This window comes from Plecotus auritus, assembly GCF_963455305.1.
Source record: "Plecotus auritus genome assembly, chromosome: 2".
Classification (NCBI taxonomy): domain Eukaryota; kingdom Metazoa; phylum Chordata; class Mammalia; order Chiroptera; family Vespertilionidae; genus Plecotus; species Plecotus auritus.
Window position 1 is genome coordinate 119281569 of NC_137771.1, and position 15470 is coordinate 119297038.

Consider the following 15470-nt stretch of genomic DNA (forward strand, 5'->3'; position numbering starts at 1 on the left):
AGTCCAGGAAGCCCACAGAACCCCAAACAAAAGGAATCCAAAGAGGACCACACCAAGACATATCATAATTAAAATGCCAAGAGCAAAAGACAAAGAGAGAATATTAAAAGCAGCAAGAGAAAAACAGTTAATTACCTACAAGGGAGCACCCATACGACTGTCAGCTGATTTCTCAACAGAAACTATGCAGTCCAGATGGGAGTGGCAAGAAATTTTCAATGTGATGAATAGCAAGAACCTACAACCAAGACTACTCTACCCAGCAAAGCTATCATTCAGAATGGAAGGTCAGATAAAGAGCTTCACAGACAAGAAAAAGCTGAAGGAGTTCATCACCACCAAACCAGTATTATATGAAATGCTGAAAGGTATTCTTAAAGAAGAGGAAGAAGAAAAAAGTAAAGAGAAAAATTATGAACAACAAATACATATCTATCAACAAGCAAACCTAAAAATCAAGTGAATTAAAAACCTGAGGAACAGAATAATCTGGTGAATATAATAGAATCAGGGGCATAGAAAGGGAGTGGACTGATAATTCTCAGGGGGAAAGGGGTATGGGGGGTTCATGAAGAGAATGGACAAAAATCATACACCTATGGATGAGGACAGTGGGGGGGGAGGTAAGGGCAGAAGGTGGGGTGGGAAATGGGTGGAGGGGAGCTATGGGGGGAAAAAGGAGAAATAATTGTAATAATCTGAATAAAGATTTATTTAAAAAAAAAGAAAAGAAAACTGTGGTACATCTACACAATGGAATACTATGCTGCTGTAAAAAAGAAGGAATTCTTACTATTTGCAACAGCATGGATGGAACTGGAGAGCATTATGCTAAGTGAAATAAGCCAGTCAGTGAAAGAAAAATACCTCATGATCTCACTCATTTATGGATAATAAAGAACATTATGAACTGATGAACAAAAATAGATACAAGGCAGAGAAACATCAAACAGACTGTCAAACTACAGTGGGAACGCTGGGAGGGTTGGGTGGGGGGAGGTAAGAGATCAACCGAAGGACTTTTATGCATGCATATAAGCATAACCAATGGACGCAAGACACTGGGGGGACGAGGGGAGTGAGGGCATGTGCTGGAGGGTAGGGGAAGAAGGGGGAAGGTCAATGGGAGGGGAAGGAGACATATGTACTACTATTTGTAATACTTTAAACAATAAAATAAAATTTAAAAAAAATTAAAAAAAAAAAAAGACTAAAAGGTGGAAGTTGCTTCAGCTCCCTTTGTCTCAACCAGACAGTGGGTGTATGGCTCTGACCTTTGCCAGAGCTCAAGGTCTCCAGCCTTCCAGGTTCCTCGTCCACACCTCTCTGCTAGTGAAGGCAATGAGCAGTTTCCCACACCACCCACCATCCTCTGCCTTCCCTCTGAGGTTCCACAGTCTGTTTATGCTTCTATATCTCTGGGTCTATTTTTGTTCATCAGTTTATGTTATTAATTGGATTCCACATATGAATGAGATCATGTGATACTTATCTTTCTCTGACTGGCTTATTTTGCTCAGCATAATACTCTCCAGGTCCAGCCACACTGTTGCAAATGGTAAAAAGTCTTTCTTTTTTTACTGCTGTGTAGTATTCCATTGTGTAAATGTATGATACTTTTTTATCCACTTATCTGCTGAGAGGTACTTAGGCTGTTTCCATATCTTAGCTATTGTAAATTTTGCTGCTATAAACATAGGGGTGCATATATTCTTTCTGATTGGTGTTTCAGGTTTCTTAGAATATATCCTAGAAGTGAGATGACTAGGTCAAACAGGAGTTCTATTTTTAATTTTTTGAGGAAACTCCATACTGTCTTCCACAGTGGCTGCACCAGTCTGCATTCCCACCAGCAGTGCACGAGGGTTCCCTTTCCTCCACATCCTCGCCAGCACTTGTCATTTGTTGATTTGTTGATGGTAGCCATTCTGACAGGTGTGAGGTAATACCTCATTGTCATTTTGATTTGCATCTTTCAGGTGATCAGTGACTTTGAGCATGTTTTCATATGCCTCTTGGCCTTCTGTATGTCCACTTTGGAGAAGTGTCTATTTAGGTCCTTTGCCCATTTTTTAATTGGATTGGTTGTCTTCCTTTTGTTAAGTTGTATGAGTTCCCTATATATTTTGAAATTAACCCCTTATTGATGTATCATTGGCAAATAGGATCTCCCATTCTGTGGGTTGCAAATATGTTTTTTAAATTAATTAATTTATTATTTAAGTATAGTTGGTATACAATATCATATCAGTACTGGAGGCCTGGTGCACAAAATTCGTGTACTGAGGGAGGGGTCCCTCAGCCTGGACTGCACCCTCTCACAGTCTGGGACTCCTTGCTCCTTATCGCCAGCCTGCTTGCTGCTCCTTAGCGCTGCTGTGGAGGCGAGAGAGGCTCCCACAACCACTGCTACGCTTGCCAGCCATGAGCCTGGCTTCTGGCTGAGTGGAGCACTGACCACCAGGGGGCAGCTCCTGTATTGAACTTCTGCCACTTGGTGGTCAGTGCTCATCCTAGCGACCGATCATTCTGGTAGTTCCACCGTAATGGTTGCTTAGACTTTTATTATATAGACTAGAGGCCCTGTGCACAAAATTCATGCACGGGGGGGGGGGGGAAGGAATCCCCTTAGCCCAACCTGCACCCTCTCCAATGCAGGACCCCTCGGGATTGGGCCTAAACCGGCAGTCGGACATCCCTCTTACAATCCTGGACCGCTGGCTCCTAATTACTCACCTGCCTGCCTCTCTGGTCACCCCTAACTGCTCCCTGCTGCTGGCCAGGTCACCCCCAACTGTCCCCTTTCTGCTGGCCTGGTTGCTCCTAACTGCACCCCCCTGCTGGCCTGGTCACCCCTTACTGCCCCCCTCTGCCTGCCTGGTTGCCCCCAACTGCACCCCCCACCAGCCTGGTAGCCCCTAGCTGCCCCCATGCTGGCCTGATTGCCCCCAAATCCTCACCCGCTGGCCTGGTCACCCGCAACTGTCCCCCCCTGCCAGCCGGATTACCCCATGCAGCCCGCTGTTCAGTCATTTGGTCATCCCTCACTAAACCCCCTGCAGGCCTGGTCGCCCCATGCAGCCTGCTGTTCAGTCGTTTGGTCGTCCCTCACTAACCCCCCTGCTGGCCTGGTGGTAGGCAGCCATCTTGTGAGGGCATGATGGTCAATTTGCGTATTACCTCTTTATTATATAGGATGTTAGTTTCAGGTGTATGATATAGTGAGTGATTTGACATTTTTATACCTTACACTGTGATCATGTCACTAATTCTAATAATCTTCTGTCATTGAGCAACCTAGTATAGTATTTTCTTTTTATTTTTTAATTTTTTTTAAATTTAAATCTTTATTGTTCAGATTATTACAGTTGTTACTCTTTTTCCCCCCATAGCTCCGCTCCACCCGGTTCCCAACCCATCCCATACCCTTACCCCCCCCCCCCACTGTCCTCATCCATAGGTTTGATTTTTGTCCAGTCTCTTCTCCCACCCCCCACACCCCTTCCCCCCCGAGGATTGTCAGTACACTCCCTTTATATGCCCCTGATTCTATTATATTCACCAGATTATTCTGTTCATCAGATTTTTTATTCACTTGATTTTTAGATTCACTTGTTGATAGATAGGTATTTGTTGTTCATAATTTTTATCTTTACCTTTTTCTTCTTCTTCCTCTTCTTAAAGAATACCCTTCAGCATTTCATATAATACTGGTTTGGTGGTGATGAATTCCTTTAGCTTTTTCTTGTCTGTGAAGCTCTTTATCTGCCCTTCAATTCTGAATGATAGCTTTGCTGGGTAGAGTAATCTTGGTTGTAGGTTCTTGCTATCCATCACTTTGAATATTTCTTGCCACTCCCTTCTGGCCTGCATAGTTTCTGTTGAGAAATCAGCTGACAGTCGTATGGGTGCTCCTTGTAGGTAACTAACTGTTTTTCTCTTGCTGCTTTTAATATTCTCTCTTTGTCTTTTGCTCTTGGCATTTTAATTATGATGTGTCTTGGTGTGGTCCTCTTTGGATTCCTTTTGTTTGGGGTTCTGTGGGCTTCCTGGACTTGTAAGTCTATTTCTTTCACCAGGTGGGGGAAGTTTTCTGTCATTATTTCTTCAAATAGGTTTTCAGTATCTTGCTCTCTCTCTTCTTCTGGCACCCCCATAATTCTGATGTTGGTATGCTTGAAGTTGTCCCAGAGGCTCCTTACACTATCTTCAAATTTTTGGATTCTTTTTTCTTTTTGCTTTTCCGGCTGAGTGTTTTTTGCTTCTTTGTATTTCAACTCTGACTTGATCCTTGCAGTCCTCTAGTCTGCTATTAGGTCTCTGTATAATATTTTTCATTTCAGTCAGTGTATGTTTAATTTCTAGTTGTTGTTTTTTTTTCATATCCTCGAGGGTCTCACTAAATTTATCAGCCTTTTCTAGGAAATTCTTGAAAAACCTTATAACCGTGGTTTTGAACTCTATATCCAGTAGTTTGCTTTCCTCCATTTCTTTCGTTTGTGATCTGTTTCTTTGTCTCTGAATTTTTGCTGCTTCCCTGAGTTGGTAGAGTAGCTTTGTGTGGTAGGTGTCCTCTAGGGCACAGTGGCTCAGCCTCCCCAGTTACCTGAGGTGAACACTCTTGGTGCACCCCTTTGTGGACTGTGTGCTCAGCCTTGTTGTAGTTAAGTCTTGTTTGTTGTTGGTATCACTGGGAGGAATTGACCTCCAGGACAATTTGCTGTGAGGATCAGCTGTGTCTATAATGGGAGAACTTCTGTGCTGGAGACACTCTTATGAGACAAGACTTGTAAAATTGCAAAAGCCTCTGTCCTCAGCTTGGATGGGGTGGAGTTTCAGGGCGGAGCAGACAGCCTTGGTTTCCCATCATCCCTGCCCTAATAGGCCCCTGTGTCTCAGTGTCCCGTGATAATCGCTGCAAGCACCTCTGAGAGAAAGCTGCCCTCGAGTTTCGCCCGCTGCCAGACAGTCCAATTTCTTCCCTAATGAGTCGGGATTCCCAGAATCTTGCCCGGAACTGGAGTTCAGCCCAGTTGGGAGCTTCTGTCTCCCTCCCGCTTTAGAAAGCCAGCTGCGCACTCAGCCGCCTGTGCACACAGCCCTCCCATCCTCTCCGCGTGCGAGTCTCAGTACCTCAGCCTTTTGCAGCTCCTCTGAATCTTAATGTGCTTTCCTCTTTTCTTCTAGTTGTAGAATTTCCACTCAGCCAGCTTTCCTGTGGTTCTGGATGGTGTCCATTTTGTCTTTTAGTTGTAGTTTTGATATTGTTGTGAGAGGCAGCAGTTTAGGTGTTTACCTATGCCGCCATCTTGGTTTCTCCAAGGAGGTGCTAATTTAGCCTCTGCCTGAGGCCACCCAGCAGGAGCTATGGAGAGATATGCACATTCCTCTTCTTTATTTGGGGTTTGGAGGTGCCCAAATGAGGCCCAGCTGTGAAGCAATGCAAGTTGCTGTAGGGCCTTGGGCCTTCTTTTGGATGTTCTGGGTCTCTCTGACTCAGCTGGAGTTTGATAGGTAAGTTTTTGATTTCAAAGGACCAAGCCATTCATATGCAAAAGACTTTGCACATAGCTTGGATGGGGTGGAGTCTCAGGGTGGAGCAAACAGCAATGGCTTTCTGTCAGCCCTGCCCTAAGAGGCCCCCGGGTCTCAGTGTCCCTTGGTAATCACTGCAAGCACCTCTGAGAGAAAGCCACCCTCGAGTTCTGCCCACTGCCAGACAGTCCAGTTTCTCCCTGTATGAGTCTGGGTCCCCAGAATCTTTCCTGGAACTGGAGTTCAGAGCAGTCGGGAGCTTGTGTCTCCCTGCAGATTAAAAAAGCCAGCTATGTACTCAGTTGTCAGCCCTCTCCACGCACACCTCTGTACCTCTGCACTTTACTTCCGCAGCTCCTCTGAGTCTCAGTGTGCTTTTCTCTTCCCTTCTAGTTGTAGAATTTCCACTCAGCCAGCCTTCCTGTGGTTCTCGATGATGTCCATTTTGTCTTTTAGTTGTAGTTTTGAAGTGGTTGTGCGAGGCAGCAAGTTCAGGTGTTTACCTATGCCGCCATCTTGGTTTCTCTCCAACCTAGTACAGTATTATTGATCATATTTCCCTTCCATTTTTCATCAGTTCCTCCATCTCTCTCCCCTCTGCCTGTCATTCCTTTGGTCTCTATTTCTATAAGTCTAGTTTTATTTTATTTGTTCATTTTAAAAGAGTAATTAAGATGAGAATTGACTACCCATGGAAAGATATTCCATGATATAATTTCATATATGTAAGTATTAATTACTCTATCCACATTATGTAAAGGAAGTATGTAAATTTTTTACCCATGAGTGTTATCTAGTGCAGCAGAGAATGTAGTAGTCTCAGAAACATTTCAGTTAACTTGAAAAGGATTTGCACATCCCCGAAGTAGCACCAGTTTAAAGAGCATCGTTCACATGTGTTCTAGCAAAAAGTAGATGGCACAGGGAAGGTGTGTGAGAATCCAGCATGCGAGCATTTTGTTGTGTTTGTTGTACCACTCAGCCCTGCATTAGCATCAGTGTCTGCAACCTATACTGTTTGCATTACTCATGGATGATTCTTTCCAACTAATAGTACCTGCTATGGCTGAGTTTGGGGAATAACTGAAATCAAATGGCAGACACCATTTTCAGCATTTCAAGTGTTCTTTGAATTGCTGTCATGTGTCTCTCCCTAAAGAATTATGTATTCTTGGACAATAATCTGGACAAGAGGTGCTGAATCACTTCACCTCTGCACTGTGCAATATATCTGAATCCAGAGCCTCCCAACACAGGCCCAAATACCCCAAGTCCAAAACTACACCTTACCTTGCATGGAAAGACCTGCCAGGTGATTTTGCTTTATCATTAAAGGAAGCTCTTTCAAAATCCGTACTTTAAATCATCCCTTTGTTTGCCTTTTCCTCCACTCCCCACAAGCTCTTGAGATCCTGGAGATGATATTACAAGGTAAGTCTCAGGATGGTTAAAGGGAAGAGAGGTTATTTCAAAATGGAAGGTGAAAATAAATAATTTATATTAAACTTGAAGCTAGTTTTCAGAAAGAACAAGTTGAAAATCTAGACACTGATTCTGTGGACGAAAGGAGCCACATGCTAACCTGACAAGCTCAGGGGAGGCCTGCGTGGCAGTCTTGCAAACTCAGAGACCTAAAATAACCACAAAAGATGGTTTGAAAATTAAATATATAACTACAAACAGGTTATGGTGGGCAGTCATGTCCTAGGCCGATATTTTCCCTGACAAAGATCAACTTAGATCTTCTTTACTGAGCCCATTTGCCTTTTTGCCTCTAAGATAACATATTTGTGAGATGTCTGGGTAACTTGTAACTTCCTTTTTACCCCGGACCCCTCAGGGCACAACAAATGGCACAGGGACATTCCCTCATTGTTATTGTTATCAAGTTAATTGTCAACTGTTAATTACGTTAAAGTATCCTGTATCCATCTCTGTAAAAGAAGCACATGTCCATCATTTCACTTTTTACCCTATGCCAGAGGTTTCCCCGCTTTGCTTTATCCCACCTCCCTAATCTATCACCAATGGATTTCACGTAACTCACATACATCCCTTTTCTTTCATTGCAATGTATAAATACAGATGTAACCCTCCATTTCTCTGGAGCATTATCTCAGTTCATTGAGGTTCTGCTTCCCGGCATATGTCGACAGTTTGGCTCAAATAAACTCACAAAAATTCTTTACAGGTTTCAATGTTTTGTTTGGATTTTTTTCCTTAACAATTCCCTTAAAAAGAAATCCCTTGGAATGCTGCTTAACTCAGAATAAAGATTGCTTTTTAAAGAGAGATTTTTGTAGATCATGCCTTTGATTAGACAAAATATTTAAGCAAGACCACACATCTGCGTTTCCTAGTTCAGCTAACGGCTGATATTCCTGGTGCCAGCCTATGACATTCCAAGTTTCCTGGCCCTTCCAATTCTTATATTCTGTGATTTGAAAATTCTATAGTAAATATGAATGCTTTTTTAAAGGTCACAGAGAACCAATAATATTTTTTAGCAAAAGGGCTATGTGGCAAAGCAGTGTTTCTCGAAGATGAATGTGGCCATATTATGTAAGGTGGGCTATGAGGAAAAGAAAGTTGGGAGATCAGTTAGGAAGCTATAATATTTGACTCTGAGGGAGGTTACAAGGGCTTGGACTAAGGTGGTAGGAGGAAACCAGGATGACATATCTTCCTTCTATTTATTTACTCCTTCTTTCTCATCAATAAAACTCTAACTTTATTTGGGAATCCACATCTCAGGAAAGATGACCCTATTTCTGCTCACGGGTATATCCTGATCAACCAATTACAATAGTCTACTCCTTAACAGTGATTGTTTTAACAATGGGCATGTGACCCAGTTTTGGTCAATGAGATGTGAGAAGTCTACAAAGGAACTTCTAGGAAAGATTTCTTAATTCTGACTAGACGTGCCTGAGGAGGTGCCCTCTGCTGTATTTGCACATTGGGGCATCTCATTGTGATGCCCAGATCTCTGCTGTTATCTTGTAACCAGAAAGGCAGCTGTCCTGAAGGTGGGTAAACAAAAAAACAGAACAATCAGGGAGGGTCCTTGATCATATTGTCTAGCCACCCAGCCTCTGGATTTTTGAGCTTGTATCATCAGGAGACTGAAGAGAGAAATGAGGAAGGCCAGAGGAAAGGAAGGATTTGGAGGCAAATGCTGAAACTCTCAGTGTTATAAATGTTGAATGTGAAAAATAGTGGTGTTTCTAAGTGAAAATTGCCAGCACCTAATCAGAGGCATGGAAATAAAACTCAGAGGTGCTATAAAGGCCCAATATATCAATATAAAAAGCTATTTGCAGAAACTAGTATTTGTAAGGGGAAGGGAGAAGGGGGAGCATTAGCCATCTCCTCATATCTCACAGCTAATTCCTTTGGGGAATCTAACATCAAAGGAAAAAATAATGATAAATGACCATCTGCTTAAAGAAAACCCAGAGAGACATACCTTTGCTGACCTACTCTTAAGGTATAGATATATTTGCAGTCTATTTCCCAAATTCACTGAGGTTGTTTTTTTGTGTTGTTTTTTTTAATGTATTTTATTGATATCTTACAGAGAGGAAGGGAGAGGGATAGAGAGCTAGAAACATCGATCAGCTGCCTCCTGCACACCTCCCACTGGGGATGTGCCCGCAACCAAGGTACATGCCCTTGACCGGAATCGAACCCGGGACCCTTCAGTCCGCAGGCTGATGCTCTATCCACTGAGCCAAACCGGTTTTGGCCACTGAGGTTGTTTTTTAAGACAATTTAAACATCTCTGGGTTTTTTGTTTGTTTTGTTTTTAATTTTAAAAGACATTTATTAAAGTTGAGAACAGTGAAACAAGAAAGGGCTGGGGAAATGAGCTGAGGCTGGGCTGCTTTGGCTCACTTAGAAGTCAGAGAAAAGGGGACCTTGGGGACAGGTTCAGGGGTTTGCCTGTGACGACTGCCACTGCTGATGGCTGCCCTGGTTGCAAGTCTCATGGGTGGGGTCCTATAGAGTTTAGATTAGAAGATGCATGCCTTGGAGGAAGAAGAGGGGGCACACAGGTGTGTTCCTGGGACCTTTTTTTATTTAAAGTTTTTTAAAAGATTTTTTTGTTGATTTTTAGAGAGACAGAGAGGGAGGGAGAGGGAAACATTGATGTGAAAGAGAAACATCTATTGGCTGCCATCTGCACACCCCTCACCAGGGATCAAGCCCCAAACCTGGGCATGTGCCCTAACTGGGAAACAAACCAGCAACTTTTCAGTGCATAGGATGATGCCCAACCAACTGAGCTACACCTACCAGGGCTAGACCTTTGTTTTTGTTCTGTTTTTTATTAATTTTTTTATTGATATCAGAGGAAGGGAGAGGGAGAGAGAGACAGAAACATCAATGATGAGAGAGAATTCATTGATTGGCTGCCTCCTGCACACCCCTCTCTGGGGATCGAGCCTGCAACCTGGGCATGTGCCCTGACGGAGAATCAAACCATGACCTTCTGGTTCATAGGTCAACGCTCAACCACTGAGCAACACCAGCTGGGCCAGACCTTTGGTTTAAGGGGTTTTAAAGGCTGGGTAATTTAGGGAGGTCTCAGGGGAGGATCTTAATAGAGTATTCATCTTTTTTATGCTGATGTACCAAAATGAGGTTTATTCTTTTAATTTCATCTGTCCTTGGGTGTGGCTGGTAAATGGTACCAATTGGGTTTCTACTATCTGTCTCCTGGAGTAGGGTGATTTAAGTGATTTACCCTCTGGCTGGGGAGGAGAAGTGCAAACCAGATATTCTTTTTGTTGTTGTTGTTAATCCTCACCTGAGGATATTTTTCCATTGGTTTTTAGAGAGAGAGGAAGGGATGGGGAGAGACACAGAGAGAGAAAAACATTAATGTGAGAGAGACACATTGATTGGTTGTCTCCCATCTCGCCCCAACTGGGGCCCGGATTGAGCCTGCAACTGAGGTACATGCCCTTGACTGGGATTGAAACTGGGACCCTTCGGAAATAATAATAATAATAAAAAAATTCGAAAAAAAAAAAAAAGAAAGAAACTGGGACCCTTCAGTCCGAGGGGCTGACACTCTATCCACTGAGCTAAATCAGACAGGGCAAACCATTTACTCTTAAGTGTTCCTGGTTTAGGAAAGATAGGATTTACTAGATAGATGCAAACTACTTGGCATCTAGATTTTCTACATGGCTGCAAACTGCTGTTTAACTATCTGTCTATTTCCCTATTCCAGTTGTTCGGGCTTACTAGTCTGTCTCATTCCCCCCTCAGACTCCATCCCTAAAATCTTTTAGGGATTGTTACCAGTGAGAGGATGAGACCTCAGTTCTTGTCTTCTTGAAGGAAAGATTTCAATCAAGAGACTAAAGTGTAGGAAAGCAAGCAAGAATTTATTGACCACAGCAAAAACACACTTAGGACAGTGAGACAAGGAAGGGCTTAGAAAAATCAACAGGAGAGCCTAGGCTGGGCTGCGTTGGCTCACTGGGAAGTCAGAGAAAAGGGGGCCTTGGAGACAGGTTCAGGAGGTTAGCCCGGGACGAGCTGCCACTGCCCATTGCTCCCCTGGTTGCAAGTCTCATTGGGTCCCTTGGAGTTTAGGAGACAGGTGGGGGAAGGAGAGGGGGAAAGGAATGGTATGGGTGTGCTCCCTAGAGGAAGAACCTGCAGTGACCTTCCTTTTGAGAGCTTCTAAAGGCTGGGTGTTTAGGGAAGGATCAATGGAATATTCATCAGCTTTATGCAGATATACCAAAATGAGATTTATTCTCTTAATTTGTCTGCCCTTGGGTGTGGTTGGCAAATGGCACTAATTGGATTTCTGTTATCTGTCTCCTAAAGTAGGGTGATTTAAGTTATTTACCCTCTGATTGGGGAGGAGAAGTGCAAACCATTTACTCTTAAAGTGTCTTTGATTTAGGGAAGACAGGATTTATTAGGTGGCCACAAACTGCTGTTTAACTATCTCAGTTTCCCTATTCCGCTTATCCTGGAATTTTCATAGCTTTCTACCATGCTATAACATATTCAGCAGATAGTAGGCACTAAGTAATAACAATTCCTATAGTTTTTTTTTTTCTAAAGTAGCTTTTCTCGCCCTAGCCAGTTTGGCTCGCTGGACAGAAGGCTCCCAGATTAAATTCCGGTCAATCTCACGTACCTCAGTGCAGGCTCCTCTCCCACCCGGGCCCTGGTCAAAGGGGTGCAGGAGGCAACCAATCAATGTGTTTCTCTCACATTGATATTTCTCACTGTCCCTCTTTCATCCACTCTCCATAAAAATCAATGGAAAAATATTATCAGGTGATGATTAAAATAATAATAGTAGTAATAATAATAATAATAATAATAATAATAATAATAATAAAAGCAGCTTTTCTCTACTTTAATCTTGTAAACTGAAAAGGTGCTATCAGACACATTCTGATTGACTAATTTAATAAAACAAGCAAGACCAGTCTTTCTTTGACTACAGAGCCCAAAGATCAATTTAAGAAGCTTCATTTTTTTACTACTGCTTACCAGGCTGGCCATGGCATTTCTGAGATTGCAAGGGCTGTTGATTCTATTTTGCTGTGAGACTAGCTACATGACACAGTCCAGACCACTGAAGTGATTGACTGAGTTGTCCCCCTATGAAGTCAGCTGTGCCAGGAGGGTGTCAGTTGTAGAATCCTCACCAGCACATAAATTAGAGTTTAAAATGTGAAAGTTGAGGAGGAACCAAGATGGTGGCATAGGTAAACACCTAAACTGCTGCGTTGCACAACAATTTCAAAACTACAACTTAAAGATAAAATGTCTATCACCCAGAACCACGGGAAAGCTGGCTGAGTGGAAATTCTACAATTAGAAGGAAAAAGAAAAGAGCACTGAGATGTGCACAAGTGCTGAAAAGCTGAGGTACGGAGGCTGGCAGCAAACGACTGGGTGCACTGCTTTTTTCAACCCGAAGGGAGACAAGCTCCCGATTACTCTGAACTCCAGTCTCTGGGGAGAAACTGGTGACCCAAACTCCTACGGGGAGAAGCTGGACTGTCTGCAATTGGGTCGGAAAGTGAGGGTGGCTTTCTTGCAGAGGTGCGCGCAGCAATCATTGTTTACTGCGCTGGGGTGCGGGATGCGGGGACTTGGAAATGTGGAGATGCAGAGACGGCTGACTGGCAGCCATCGCTGTTTGCCACGCCTTAGCCTAGTGACTCCCTGAGACCCCGCCCCGCACAATCTACAAACCCACCCAAGCTCCATGCAGCGGCTTTTGCATATAAATGGTCTGCCCTACCGCAGCTTAACCTAACAAACTGCAGCTCTGGTCAGACAGCTCCAAAACCTCCAAACCCCAAGCAAAGAGGAGAAAACTGTAGTTCTCGCTGTAGCTCCTGCTGGTGGCCTCAGACAGTAGCTGACCTGCACCCCATTGGAGATCCAGAAGCTAGTGTATCTAGTGGTCAGTGTGAGACGACACCAGATTTCAACTCCTCACATCCGTAAGTGACACATTCAAGAGACAGACTCAGTGAGCACCAAAGCCCCACTGAAGCAAGTCCTGCCCCATAAGCGTGTCTCCAGCACAGCAGTTCTTCCATTATAGACACAGCGGGTCCTCCCAGCCAATTGGCCTGGAGGTCAATTCCTCCCAGTGTACCAACAGTAATCAGGCTTAACTACACCAAGACTTTGCACTCAGCCCACAAAGGGGTGCACCAAGAGTGTCCACCTCAGGTGATAGGCTGAACCACTGGTCACCTACCACAGAAAACCACTCCATCAACACAGGGAAGCAGCAAAATGCGGAGACAAAGAAACATGGCACGAATGAAAGAAATGGAGGAAAGCAAACTACTGGACATAGAGTTCAAAACCCCATTTATAAGGTTACTCAAGAATCTTCTAAAAACTGCCAAGAAACTTGATGAGACCTCTGAGGAGCTTAGTGAGACCTTCAAGGACCTTAATGAGAATGCCAAAAAAAAAATGGAAAAGGACCAGTCAGAAATTAAGCATACACTGTATGAAATAAAGAATATACAGAAACTCAACTGTAGATCAACGTACCCCAAGAATCAAACCAAAGATCTGAAATATGAGGAAACAAAAAACACCCAACCAGAAAAACAAAAAGAAAAAAGAATCCAAAAATATGAAGATAGTGTAAGGAGCCTCTGGGACAACTTTAAGCGTACCAACATCCAAATTATTGGGGTGCCAGAAGAGAGAGAGCAAAATATTGAAAACCTATTAGAAGAAATAATGACAGAAAACTTCCCCCACCTGGTGAAAGAAATAGACTTACAAGTCCAGGAAGCACAGAGAAACCCAAACAAAAGGAATCCAAAGAGGACTACACCAAGACACTTCATAATTAAAATGCCAAGGGAAAAAGACAAAGAGAGAATCTTGAAAGCAGCAAGAGAAAAACAGTTAGTTACCTACAAGGAGCACCCATACGACTGTCAGCTGATTTCTCAACAGAAACTATGCAGGCCAGATGGGAGTGGCAAGAAATATTCAAAGTGCCGAAACCGGTTTGGCTCAGTGGATAGAGCGTCAGCCTGCGGACTGAAAGGTCCCAGGTTCGATTCCGGTCAAGGGCATGTACCTTGGTTGTGGGCACATCCCAAGTAGGAGGTGTGCAGGAGGCAGCTGATCGATGTTTCTCTCTCATCGATGTTTCTAACTCTCTATCCCTCTCCCTTCCTCTCTGTAAAAAATCAATAAAATATATTTTTAAAAAAAAAGAAATATTCAAAGTGATGAATAGCAAGAACCTACAACCAAGATTACTCTACCCAGCAAAGCTATCATTCAGAATTGAAGGTCAGATAAAGAGCTTCACAGGTAAGAAAAAGCTAAAGGAGTTCATCACCGCCAAACCAGTATTATATGAAATGCTGAAGGGTATTCTTTAAGAAGAGGAAGAAGAAGAAAAAGGTAAAGATAAAAATTATGAACAAAATGACAACAAATACATACCTACCAACAAGTGAATCTAAAAATCAAGTGAATAAAAAAATCTGATGAACAGAATGGACTGATGAATATAATAGAATCAGGGACATAGAAAGGGAGTGGACTGACAATTCTCAGGGAGAAGGGGGTATGAGGGGTGGGAAGAGATTGGACAAAAATCTTACACCTATGGATGAAGACAGTGGGGGGGGGAGGGGTAAGGGCATGGGGTGGGGTGGGGAATCAGGTGGAGGGGAGCTATGGGGGGGAAAAAAAGAGGAACACCTGTAATAATCTGAACAATAAAGATTTATTTTAAAAAAATAAAATAAAATGTGAAAGTTATTAATATTTAGCATGGACCTAAATCCTTGCTCCTATTGTTACTCTTGTTCCTGTCCTCTTCTCCCCCAACCTAAGTCCAAATCTATTCCTACACCTCACTCTTCAGAAAGAAGGTAGAATATAAAGTCTCCTATCAAAGTAGATATTGAATATAAATATAAATCTCTCATTATAGAGATTTTAGTTGGAGTGACTGAATCTGCGATTGCCAGGATACAAGCTGAAATGAGGTTTAGGGGTTATTGAAGTGTCAAAAAGTGGGAGCCTGGGCGTCACAGCCCATCTGGGGCACACATGTTGTTTACATCCCTAAACACATAAAAGGTGATTAACAGCCCAAGAGGGTTTGCCAACAAATAGAACCTTTTACCACGCAGTAGTTATAATGGCCAAAATATTAAAAACCAATTAGAAAATAATGAATGGACACATTTATACAACTATTCTAAGTAAATCAGTTGACTTGAAATTCTGGCACAGAAAAATCTAATTTTTCAGAATAAATAATTACACTAAGAATATATTTTTTAAAAATTACTGATTAAAGATGTCCGATTGAACAAATGTATTTACCCCCTTCCCCAAATCTCCATTAAAGTAGAAATAAGGGGATTTAAAAAAATTAAAGGAGA